Genomic DNA, 13,893 nt, shown 5'->3' with positions numbered 1-13,893 from the left:
AGCTCAATAAACCCTTGATTATTATCGATCTCATCAATATAATAAGTTGATTTATTAATTCTATTATTACTCCACTATAAATATGAAATTATACTATTTGACAATATAGAATTATATTTACAGAATTCTTATTTGTAGTTCATTGATATAATCAATATAAGTAGTTCTCCCTCCAATTGTTAGTTCATAATTAGAGTTGGTTAAAATACCGTTTATCCTTCTAATTATCTCTTCATTCTTTATGTACCATTAATTCAATGTGAACAATTAATCTATAACTTATTATAGATTTGGATCCAATTGTTAGCACTCTCACAATTAACACTATAAGGGAACTAATATTCAATCCGTTAGGAAAGCTTAGAGTCTACTATTGTAGAACATGTTCTCAGTCACTCATGTTATTAAGCTCCCAAAATAAAAGCTGTAAGAATCATCTTCTCTGAGAAACTTTAACGAGTGAATCAAAGAACTCAATGAACACAAATAAGAGTTCATGTATACTCAGGATTTGGGTTGATCATCATTGTGATATGAATAACTCTTTCACGATAAACGACATGTTAATAAAAGATGTTTATTATATATCGGTACAGTCATGCATAATCTAATTATACACAGTACCTTTACTACATGTCCATCTACATATGTGATCCGAATCAAAATCACACGCACTAGAAGTATAGTGTATAGTAAACCGTACTTAGCAGTTCTATATTAAAGATTCTCCTTACTTTAATACACTACCGAATTATTTTATTCATATTGTATAATCTTAATTCTCTTATACATTCTTACAAGATTATACCTTCTCCATATGAATAAATAATTTTTAGATTTTTAATAATTATACTCTTATAATTAATATATCATTTATCTTATAATTGTATTTCATATATTTTCTAATACATTATCCTTTAGTTACTTGTTTTTAGGGCATAAAACTCGACAATCTCCTACTTGCTTCAAAAGTAAGTGCATCTCATTCTATAACTCTTATAGACGTTCTATCTCATTCAACTGTTCAAGCTAAGTCATATGACGAGACCCTCCACATAATGTAGTTCTAGATCTCGAAGATCATCACATCATCATTGGATAAATATACAGAATTTGATTCTATTATATTTAGTTTGTTGATTCTTTTATTTCTTTCAAGTTCATTCTATTTGATTAATCATTTAATATTCTCAATATTAAATATATGTCTATTCACACTTAATTTTGAAATTGATTAATCTAGAACTCTCCATTAGTCATATCTAATTAATTTTATTAATGAACTCAATAGATTCCAAAGCTAATCAAGTTAAATATTTGGAATAATCCGTTTCATTTCACATCCTTGTCACATTTAAGTGATTCTTTAATTTGAGATTACATAATTAATAAGAATATTTATTTCTCATTTTTGAAACGATACTATAATATATATTCTTCAATTAATTTTCTCTCTTTAATCTTAAATTCTAATTACTCTTTTAAATGGATTCACCAGCATACTTAATGCTCTCACTAAACTAGACAAATACTTATTGTTCACTGTCTTTGATCATTTTAATTAAGAATGTTCTTAATTTATGATTTGAAATTTATTACTTGTTTAGTCTCATTGTACAAGTATCCCTAAATTTCGACAATTAAACAATAATGATATTTAAAACATGTATCTCATATTTTGAATATCATTTTGAATTGTTTATTTAATACTTTAATAATATCTCCAATTTCTATATATGTATTATTAAGTTCATATTTAACAATACTATTTATTAGCAATTATTCATAGTAGATATCAATCACTATGTTCTCTAAGAATATATGATATCTAATTATTACTACTTTATTATATTATTTGAATTCAATCACATCAAAATTCAAATTTAAATATAATAACTCAAATATTCATTTTATGAAGTCAATGACCAAGTCTTCCTTTCTTTTAGGGATATTTTTCTAAACTTTCTCATATACCTTTATTGATTATTGCAATCAATATTATTAAGGTTAAAGTTTATCACTTATTAAAATTCATATTTAATATCTTCTTAATGTATATTGAATAATTAATAAGACCATTAATGGATGATTATTGAATAATTATATTTTGACTCCAAAGTTCAAAATTCAAAAGTGTTAACGTTTCCATTAATTTCTTTCTCATTAGGCTTTTATGTTTCATATGTTAAAATAACCACTAATTTAAATTAGTTGGACATTCAAATCTTCATTGGTTAGATTGTATTTTAATAAATCTCATTTATTGAAAACAATTTAGTTTCATTAAAAATCTGATTTAGAAACACTAATTGTTGTTATGAAAAACAATCTAGTTTTCTTAAATCATCTTATTTTAATGAGTAGTATACTCTCACTAAAATATTTTATTGCTTATGAATTTAATTAATGGTTATGACTATTAAATTTAATTTTCACACTTCAAAATTATCCTCCTTTTAATTGTCATATTTATTAAGATTTAATTATATGAACACTTTCTATTAATTATTCTCAATAGTCCAAACACATCCATTAAAACACTTTTAATTTATTTAAATCATATCTTATAGGATAAATACCATTTTACACCTTGTATTTTACAAAAGTTACAGATTAGACTCTATGTTTTGTTAAATGACAAAATAGACCCTATATTTTCTAAAATGGTAAAAATAGGACCCTCAGCTTAATTTTAGACAACTTTTTTTTTAATACAACCAACTTGAAGATAATTCCTAATACGAACAAATACAAAAAATGTAAACAGTTTTGTCATAACACTTTTAGATCGAATTATAATTAAACTTTAAAAATCAATTCAGGGTCCTATTTGTACTATTTTAGAAAATACAGGGTCCATTTTGTCATTTAACAAAATACAGGGTCCAATTGGTAACTTTTGCAAAACACAGGGTCCAAAATGATATTTACCCTATCTTATATTGATTTAAATAGTTAGTTACAATCTATTTTACTAAATAGATTCAACTAATAAATGTTTAAATGTGAGTTAATCCAATTAGACTATTCTAATTGAATGTTTATGTTTCTACTAATGCTTCCTTAATAAATTATTAATCTTACATGAGCAGAATGCAATTTCATATCCATGTATATGTTTTAATAGTAATTTAAATCTTTCAATTAAATCTCATTTAATTCTTAAGTTTAGTAATGTAGAATTAAAATTACATTTTAATTCATTATAAACTTAATTGTAGAAACATTGATAAGTTACTATAGCAAATAGTTATGTCTGCAACTGATCGATCGCGTATTGTGCATTTATATACAAACAACATAGAACTTGCGGGTTTCAGACGAGTTGTCGGGCACACTAGTCATCCAGACCAATCACTGTAGAGATGCGATTTTTACATAGGGCGTGGGGTGAAACACCAAGTCATCGCATATATTCGATATATGTTGCGGCTATGTTTACTTCTCTTTATGTCTCACTTTTATCCTTTTTCACAATTTGTGACATAGTGTGTGACTAGACCTTGTGCGAGGTTACCCTGCAGGAGTTAGCCTTCTTAATACATCATATTTTTCCTATCAAAAAATGGGTCCACATGTCAGTTAAATACGAGATTGTACTCATTATTTTAGATGAGAAATTTATCCTATAACAATTATAGTAGAGTTTTTGTCTGTTTTTAAATAATTGTGAATAATTTACAGTACTAAAAATAAGATTTAAATAGTGAGTGTATAAAGTTCTATCTTAAAACTAATTGATAATAAAAAATAGCACACGCAGCTTATATATGATATTACTTTTTTCACGCATTAGCAATGTGAGACTATTACTAATAACAAATATCTATTTTAAATTTTATTTTTGACACGATAAATTATTTAAAAAAAATAAAAAAACTAATTAAATACCTACTATAACTATAACGTACCCTTACATAAAAAAAAATTGAGATAATTTATTTAAATACTAAAAATAAAAAACTCATAATGTAGACAAAAGTAATGAAAAAAAGAGAGTAATTTGCGGCATAAATATCTAAGTTTAACTTCCAGTTGCAAATAAATACCTAAGTTTAATTTTTGGTAGTAATAATACCTAAGTTTTATTTTTAAAACTCTATAAGTACCTACCCATTACATATTAAGTCATTAAATTCACGTGTCATTTTTTATTAGTATATTTGAACTAATTTTTTTTTTAAATAATAAAAAGTTAATAACTTGGATCAATTAGAGATTGCCACATAGCAATTTACTTAACCAAAGTTCCAAAATTATAGCTTTAGTATTATTACTGCCAAAAATTAAATTTACAACTGAAAGTTAAATTTAAGTATTTATACTGCAAATTATTCAAATAAAAATAAAATAAAATACATAAATAATATTTTGGGAATAGAATCCCAACATTTTAGGGGTTAAACAAGAAAGGAAAGTCAAAAGTAAACAAAAGGTATTTAGGAATCTTTTGTAAGTCTACTCTTCTACTTTTTCAAATTTAAATGGCTTTTTAAACATATTTTAGGAAATGAAATGTATCTTTGCTCTTCACGTCATTCGTCACATCATTTGTTAATTAAAATATTATAAAGTGTTACTCTCAATAAATCACAAGCTTCAATTTTTACACTAATTAAACCAATGACACATAAAGAGCATTTGTATTCAAACTCATATAATTATAATTTATATGGGAAATAGTACTTAATTATTAATTAGTAGTACAACTCCATTAATCATTATTATTATTTTTAATCAAGATGTGCTCTTAAGTAATTGGTCAAAATCATCAAATCCAAGTAACTTATTTCATATAATTTATCAATTCTCAATCATCAATAAAGTGAAGCAACATTTATGTATACCCAATGAAGAAACTTTTGGTTATCATCTTATGATTAGATTTTGGATTAGAAGAAGAAGAAGAAGGGTGCAATTATTATTATTATTATTATTATTTATAAATTAGTAATAACATGCAGGAGCGGACTCACATGTAGGCCAGACGGGACAGTTATCCCTTAAAAAAAATTGAGTAAAAAATATAAATGCAATTTAATTAGTTATGACACATATTTATAATAAAAAAATAATATTTATATACCTAATATTAACTTTAATATAATGGTTAAACTAGATTGATAATTATAATGTATCCTTATAAAATAAATTACCCTTCAGTTTAAATTCTGACTTCGCCACTATAACATGTGATCAATTAGAATTTGTTTTGAATTTTATTAGCATAAAATTTGTATTTTTGGAAAAGGAAATGTATTATCCATTAATGATTCAGAATCATTTATTGAAAAGTCTTGAATCCATTATTATATATGGCATTGACTTTCTATGTACACCAAATACAAAATCCATTACAAGATCTAAAGTTAGATACAAAAAAGTGATTGTTCTATTATCACTATTATAAGCCATTGAAATATTTCATTATAATTCTATAGTGAATGTGGTCCTCAAACATAATTACATCTCAAAATATTACATATGATGATTTGATTACTTTTTTTTTAATCAATCACATTTATCTCTTAAAAATTCAGTATTATATGATTGTGTGTTATATTTTAATACTTACTTTAATACACATATCATTACTACTATTTTAAAAAAAATATTTTCAGTGATAATTTTTGTGATTAAATATAATTTTTAGTTCTAATAAAAAGTTGACTAAAATATAGTATTTAAAAAAAATTGTCACTAATATAATTTTAGTCACAATAAATAGTGTGAATAAAAATATATTTAATCACAATAAATTATAATTTTTTTGACTAAAAGTTTTAGTCACGAATCTATAATATAAGAATACTAATTTATAATTAGTCACAATATTTTTACTTTTATTTAAAAATTTTGTTATAATTAAAAATAAGATTTTTTTAGTATAAATCAATATTTTTTTTTGATTAATAGTATAAATCAATATTAATTAAATATATCTAACATCAATAGAAGAATTGATGTTCACTACCAAACAAAAGAAAAGGACTTGTTTTTGTCCTATCTTTCTTTCTTCTTTTCTTTTTTTTTTTTTAAAAAAAAAATATTATATTTTTTATTTATATATTTATTATTATTTTTTACTTTTGTAATTTTTTTTAATTGATTATTTTTTATTTTTTAATTGTTATTTTTTATTTTATTTATTTTTAATTTATTTAATTTTTAAATTTATATTTATTTGTTTTTTATTTTTTTATTTTTTTATTTTTTATGTAGGACTAAGGGAATACATAGTGTTGTTATCAAAAAAAGGGAATACATAGTGTGAATTCCTTCTTATACGTTTGGTCATTTTTTACAATCTTAAAAACTATGTATCAGTCATACCTCAATCTTCCTTAATCAGGTTATCGATAATAATAATGATTTTTTTTTTCTATTCTTTTATTTTATTGTTTAATTTTTACAAATGATTTTTTTTTCATTTTTAAAATGATCTTTTATACTATATTTTTTTTGCTCGTAATTTTTTTTTTTCAACATCATGAAAAATGGATACGTTGACATTTTCCTTATTAAGTATATATCTTTATTCATTTTAATTAGAATTTAAACTTTTGTTTAATTATACACAAATTTGTAAGTTTTTTTAGTTTTTTTTATCTTATTTATGCTGACTATATATAATTAATTATTGTTAGTATTTTTTTAGCAGTTTCTCATATTATTTATTAAATCAAAATTTATGAGACCCGATATTAAAATGCACCAATAACGGTATGCCACATTTTTTAGTATTTGACTCATCCCTTAGCATTTTACTTATTAATATGTACATGTCTTTGTTCACTTTAATTAAAATTTTAACTTTTTGTTTAATTATATATAACTTTGTAAGTTTAATTTTTTTAATTCTTTTTCGTTTTTATCTTATTTATATTGTTCATAATTAATTATATTTATTAGTACTTTCTTTTTATAAATTTATTTAGTTTATTTATATTTTACGATATACATGTATAGGATATATTATTCTTTATTATTAAATGTTGAATGAAATATATTATTTTTGTTAAAATAAATTAAGTAATTTAATTAGTTAGACAATTCCATATTAAAATTTCTTTAAAATTATAAGTAATTTTATGTAATTAAATTTATTTGGGAGCCTGTATAACAATACCTGGGTATAATAATATTTTTCTAGTAAATACTTTATGTTTATTTTTTATATTTTCTATGTAAATGTAAAAAAAAAAGATTTCTTTTTTTTATGTATATATGTATATTACTTTTTTGCACATATGTGTATTACTTGTAAATATTTAAAAAACTTAAAGAAGAAATATAATTTTATCATCAAAATAAAATAAGTATTGATACATAAAAATATTTTATTATTTAAATTATGATAACTTTAAATTTTATATTTATTTTTCTATAGTCCTTGCACTTTTTTATATTTTCTCAAACTTAAAATAAGATTATCTTAGTAATTTAATTTTTTTTACTTACCATATTTAGAGGAGTTATGTGTTTTGTTTTTATTTTTACTTATTATTAATATTTGTCTTTTCTTGTCTCTTTTTTAATCTCTCAATTTTTTTTTGCCCTTTTCTTAAAAAATCTCTCTTTTTCTACTCCATTTGCTTTTTTAAAATACCATTTTTTAAGTTTTTTATACATTTTTTTACCATTTTTTTCTCTTGTATTTTTTTAATGAATTTTCCTTGTTTATTTTTTTTTTTAAAAAAATTCTTCTTATTTGTTTATTAGTAAATAGATAATAGTGTAAAAATTATATAAGCATACATATGATATTAATCTTTTTTGTGCTGTTATTCTTCTTTTTTTTTTTTTCATAAATTTTTATTAGTTATTATTTTATTTTTTTCTAAATTTTGCTTATTACATAATAATGGAGAAAATAATTAAATGAGCTTACATATAGATAGGACGACAGGTGACTTTACCTTTAATAAACGAACTTATAACACACTTATATCCTTGTTAAAAAACTATAAACCCATTAATATCATACCCATAAAATAACTTTACTCCTAATTTTTTAAAGAAATAATTACATAAGACACTATTTTTTAAAAAAAGTTACATTTTTACGTTTAATGATTTTTTTTTTTTACATTTTTATGGTTTTCCGTAAAAATAACACGAAAACAACAAAAAAACTACATAAAAGTAACATGAAAATAACATCAAAATAACAACAAAAAATAACATATATAACAAAAAATCAACAACAATTAACATGAATACAACATAAAAAGACCGTATTTTCTGTAAATAAAATCAAAAAATTCGTAAAAATATTTAAAATTCCGTAAAACCATATTTTTATAATTTTTTTTGTTGTTTTTGTGTATTTGTGAAATTATCCCTTTTTTAAACTAAATCAGGAAAAGATAATCTTAAAAGATACTGTAAAATTAATTTTTACTATTATAATTTTGTAGGAAAAAAAAAAAAGAAAAATAATAATAAATGATAAAAAGTAAAGGATCATATATATATATATATATATATATATTAAATGCTAATTAGGAATTTCGCCCCTTGAATTTTGATATGCACCAAATCATGCCCTTTGAACTTTTAAGGTCGTTAAAAATGCCTCTTGAATTATTGAAATTGTTGGATTTAAGGAATTTTTTCTAATTTTAGTATAAAAGTCTAATATGGATGAAAATTCAAGGGCCATAATTCAGTACATGTCAAAGTTCGAGGGGCATAATCTGGTAGATATTAAAGTCTGGGGAGCATGATTTAGTACATAAACAATCACTGAAATATTAAAATTGAATGAAATTAGACAAAAGTCCTTAAATCCAACAATCTCAATAGTTCAGGGAGTATTTTTAACGACCTTAAAGTTCAGAGACATGATTTGGTACATGTAAAAATTAAAAGGGCAAAATTTCTAATTAGCCTATATTAAAATAATGAGTACTAAAATAATATTTTTCTGAAAATAATAATGAATGCAAGGAGGTTGTAGTGGCAAAATGGGGAAGCAAAAGCAAGTAGGAAAGAAGAAGTGTTTAGAAGATTTTGGCTACAACAAATCTTTTCCAAAAAGAAGAAATAATATAAAGGACAAAATTCACTTTTTTCAGGATTGTTATGGATAATCTATCTCAGTTTGAATTATGGAAAAATATGAGAATTATTTATAAATATAAGTAGTGAAGTAGATCTTTGGAAGTTGTGGGCATAAAAAAGAAGATATGTGATTGAATAAGATAAGGAAAACAAACATGTGTTTTATAATATTATTATTATTATTATTGTTTCTATTTGCTTCTTCACAGTTCCAAACCCCAAAAACAAAAGTGATAATGATGATGAAGATGATCAATTTGAAATTTGAATGATGATCCTCTCACCTCTTATATTATTGAGTAGAATCATATTATTTCACTTACTCACATGTCACTAGGTGAGTAGTGAAGATTTTATGGGCCTTAGTAAAAATAAAAAAAAATACATAATTATTTTTTATCATTTTTACGGTATTTATAAAATACAAAATATATATATATATATATGAAGATAATATCAAACAACATTAAAAAATATATAAATAAAAACAAATAACAACAAAATGACAAGAATACAACATAATAATGTATTAAAAAAATCATATTTTATGTAAATAAAATCTTAAAAATTATAAACATATTTAAAATTTTACACAATCATATTTTTATATAAAAAAAATAACAAAATAACAAGAGTATAACATAAAAATATATTAAAAGATTATATTCTATGTAAATAAAATCTTAAAAATTATAAAAATATTTAAAATTTCACACAATCGTATTTTTATAATTTTTTTTGTTGTTTTTATGTATTTTTGAAATAATTCAAAAATTAGATTCTTATTAAAAATATGTGATATATTTTTTAAAATTACAAAAAAAAAATATACATTTTTAAAAGAGAAAAAAGGGGCTTCTTGAATGAATAGGTCCAAGGCATAAGGCATGAGCCTAATCCATCTTAGTGCGAGACTGACTTTAATGAGTGGTTAGAGCTTACACAAAAATAATCTTTATAAGCTTCGACCACTCATCTACTCATTTAGTGAGAAATAATTCAGAATATCCACATTTTTGTTTGGAATAAAATATAAATAAGATGTTCATGATCAAATTCAAAATCTTGTATCACAATAAATTAAGCAAAGTCAAAAAAACCTTTTGTTGTAGTACTACATCTTTTTAGTTGTATGATTGGAACTTGTATATATTATTACATGCCAAAAGTGTGTGAATGTGTCCCAATTGTTACTCTAACAAGAAGAGTATATGTAAAACCCAAATCTATCATGATAGGTATGGTTTTTTTGGCAGGTTTACAAAAATATGATTTTTTTTTAAAAAAAAATTATTTATGGAAAAACAAAATTAGAAAATTATGGAAAAAATAGTTTAGAGTAACAAGATATTTTATAATGTTTTTTTTCTCATATTTATTAACATTCTTTTTAAATTTTTCCCATAAAATAATTTTTTTTTAGGAATTACCCCATATACTATTTTTTTTAATTTTTTTTTTCAAATTTACAGTTTGAGTTTATAAAGTGGTTGCAGTGCTAGTTGCAATATGTGTTTCTATACGATTTTTTGTTGCAATTTAAGTTGCAGCACTAGTTGCAATAGGAGTTTTCATGTAGAATTTCGTAAAAACATAAAAAAAAAAAATTATTTTGAAGTGTAAAAATGAAAAAGTTTTTTTTTTTTTTTGAAAAAAATTATATTTCTGCACACGTCATATAAAAAAAAGTCATAAAATGTGTAATTTTCACAACAATAATATTCTATTAAAAAAGTAATGGATCCAAATAGAAAAAAGTGGTTATTGTAAAGTATCTTAGGACAATAACTTTAAAGCAAGATTGTTTATGGGTCAAATAAGTACATTGCATATACTTAAAGGACTAGGATATATGATCTCATAAGCTTAAGCAGAGTTAGTATTAGAAAAAGCTCATGAGGCTTATGGAGACGTTCTATCTGAATGAGATTCAAGCTATCTGTGTTGAGAACCATTTTAAAGTAAGTAAACTGTACGAATACTTCCTACATAATGATGATCGTGTTACTGATGTAAGTGTCGTGTAGTGCTCTCTTTCCACCCCAAAACACTGATTCATTGTTTGGCAAGTCTTAAATGGCCACCTTTTGACGAGGGACAAGCTCATTAAGAGGCAAATGAGAATTAATTTCCCTCTTCATCCTGTTTGTGAATTAGAGTTTGAAAGTCACTCCCACCTCTTTTTCTCACACCTATTCTCTTGGAGAGTTATGCACCTCATTAGACAATGGCAAGGAAGCATGTTATGGCCTACTGTCTAGAATAAATTGAGTGGTTGAATAACAAGAAACTCAAGAACCTTTTGAACAATGTCTTCTAAGCAGCAATGGAGGGTGTTACATATGGCATATTGTTGAATAGAAACTTATGTGTATTTAAAAATAAAAGTATGTCACATTATTGTACTGATCTACTTGTCAAAGGGAACATTAAGACAAGAGTTTTATTTGTTAAGGTTTTTAAATTGTCTAAAATGGAGAAATAAATTGAAGAATGTGTTAAGAATTTGCAAGAATAGTTGGGTTAGGGGTATGCACCGAATATGATATAATTTGTTAGTATTGGTTAATGAATTTTCAAACGATTTAAAAATAGAGAAATTACCTCATATACTATTTTTTTAACATTTTTTTTTCAAATTTACGGTTTGGGTTTCTAAAGTGGTTGCAGTGCTAGTTGCAATAGGGATTTTTGTACGATTTTTTTGTTGCAATTTAGGTTGTAGCGCTAGTTGCAATATGAATTTCTATGTAGAATTCCGTAAAATGTAAAAAAAATTTGTTTTGAAATATAAAAATAAAAAAAATCCTTAAAATATATTCCAATTAAAAAAAGAAGAAGAAGAGCTAAGATTATTGTTAATTGGGATATTTCATAAATAAATATCCAAAAATGACAAAAGATTTCCAAAAAGGACAGATCAGTAGTTTTCTCAATTTTTTATGGTTTCATTTTTTTTACAAAAATATGACCTATTCTTTTTATGTTGCTTTACGTAAAGATGTAAAGAAAAATCTATTTTATATTTAGTAGAATTTACGTGGAGTATGGGTTTTTTAAACCTTTTATGATAAATATGGCATAATTAACTATGGACACTTTATATGGTTTTTTTAAAGTTTGGCCATAATTTATGGGATTTTAAAGCCCATACGGCTGGAATTTATTTGTCAAAAGCCCATAGTGTGTGTATTGTAGTTTATTTAGGTTATTTTAGTAATTTTAGGTGTTTAGATTTTTTTTGGTTTAGTTTTTTTTCAACTGGTTTTTTTTAGAGGGTTTGCATGTAATCATCATGATTTGATGGGTGCTTTTACATTTTAGTTTATTTTTGCAGTTTCCAATTCAGACATATTTTCCCTAAACAACCTATACTATTATCTCTCTCCCTCCCTCTTTTTTTTTTTTTTTTTTTCATTTCACCATTTCTTCATTTTCCTCTTTTTTCTTTTCCTCTTTCATTTTCGTCCTCTCTGTTTTTTTTTTTTTTTTTTTTGCTCTCGATTTTTGGAGGACATTGCCGCCATTGTTCTTCAAGTAAGAGCTACGGGTAAGAGCTTCCATTGTTTGTGTGTTCTTCAAGGTAAGCATGAGTTTTTTTTTTTTTTTTCTCTCTAATTTTAGGGTTTTTTGTTCCTTTTCATTTTGTGGGTTTGTTGAAGTTGCATTTGTTCTTAATCGTTCTTACATTCTTATATTTTCGTTTTTATTTTTTTATTTTGCATTTTCTTGTTGAGTTATGCTTAATCCGAAGAGAGAGTGGGAAAAATGAGAATAGAAGAGAGTAGTTCCTTGAGAGAAAATTGGGAGGATTAAGAAAGAAACAAGGAGAATCATTGGAAAACAATCTCAACCCATTTTCTGTTTTAAGATTATTAGTGTGTTGTTGTTTTTCTTTTTTTTTTTAAAAATGTTTAATCCGAAGTGATTATTGTGTTGTTGTATTTATTCATATTGGATTAGTTAAGTATTTTGTGTTTTGGGTTTTGTTTTATGCTTTAGAATTTTGTTGTTTAGTTTTTTTTTTTTTTAATTTTTGTTAATATTCGGTGTTGTTGTTGTGTTTATTTTTTTTTTTAAATTTGGTTGGTTTTTGGATATGATTTTTGTTAGTTTTAGTGATAAATTTTCTTTCATTTTTTAGAAACTGGTTTTTGGGTATGATTTTTTTTGATGATTTAGTAATTTCGGGTTTTAGAGTCAATGTGCTGTAATAAATTGTGGGTTTATTGTGTAATCTGAAAAGCCATGTAATTTCTGTTGAAAATATTGTATCAATTATAAACTTGTAGGGATTTTATTTTGCATGAAGAAATTATTGTTGTGTTTGAGCAGTTATAATCTTTGTTTTATTTATAGGAACTGGTTTTTGGTGTGTATGGGTGGTTTTTAGGTTTGAGGTTTCAAAATAATTCTCATATGAAAAACCAGTTTCTAGATCATGATTACAGTTTTAAAAATAGGTTAGAAATGATGCAGGTGTTGTTTCGGATCCTCGGATTCCTAATTTTGAAACATGTCAAAAACAAGTTTCTGGAGTTTGATTTATGTTATAGATATGTGTTATTTGTGCATTCTGTGATAATTTGGGTGTGTGGGTGGTTTTAAGGTTGATGTTGCAAAATGCTTGGATCTTTGAATGGGTTTCCTTTGGCCGGATTATTAGTTTTATTGTTTAGTTAATTACTTGTTGAGGAAATTGTCGTTATGTTTTTTTGTTTTTTTTTTTTTTGTTGTTTTGTTTCGATTTTGTGTGAAACTAGTTTTCGTGTTAATTATCAGGATTAATTTGTTGTTTGTGTCTAATGTTTATTTTGTGTTTTGTTT

The sequence above is a fragment of the Cannabis sativa genome, chromosome 6, assembly GCF_029168945.1.
Source record: "Cannabis sativa cultivar Pink pepper isolate KNU-18-1 chromosome 6, ASM2916894v1, whole genome shotgun sequence".
Taxonomy (NCBI): Eukaryota; Viridiplantae; Streptophyta; class Magnoliopsida; order Rosales; family Cannabaceae; genus Cannabis; species Cannabis sativa.
Note: the sequence above shows the minus strand (reverse complement) of the source record.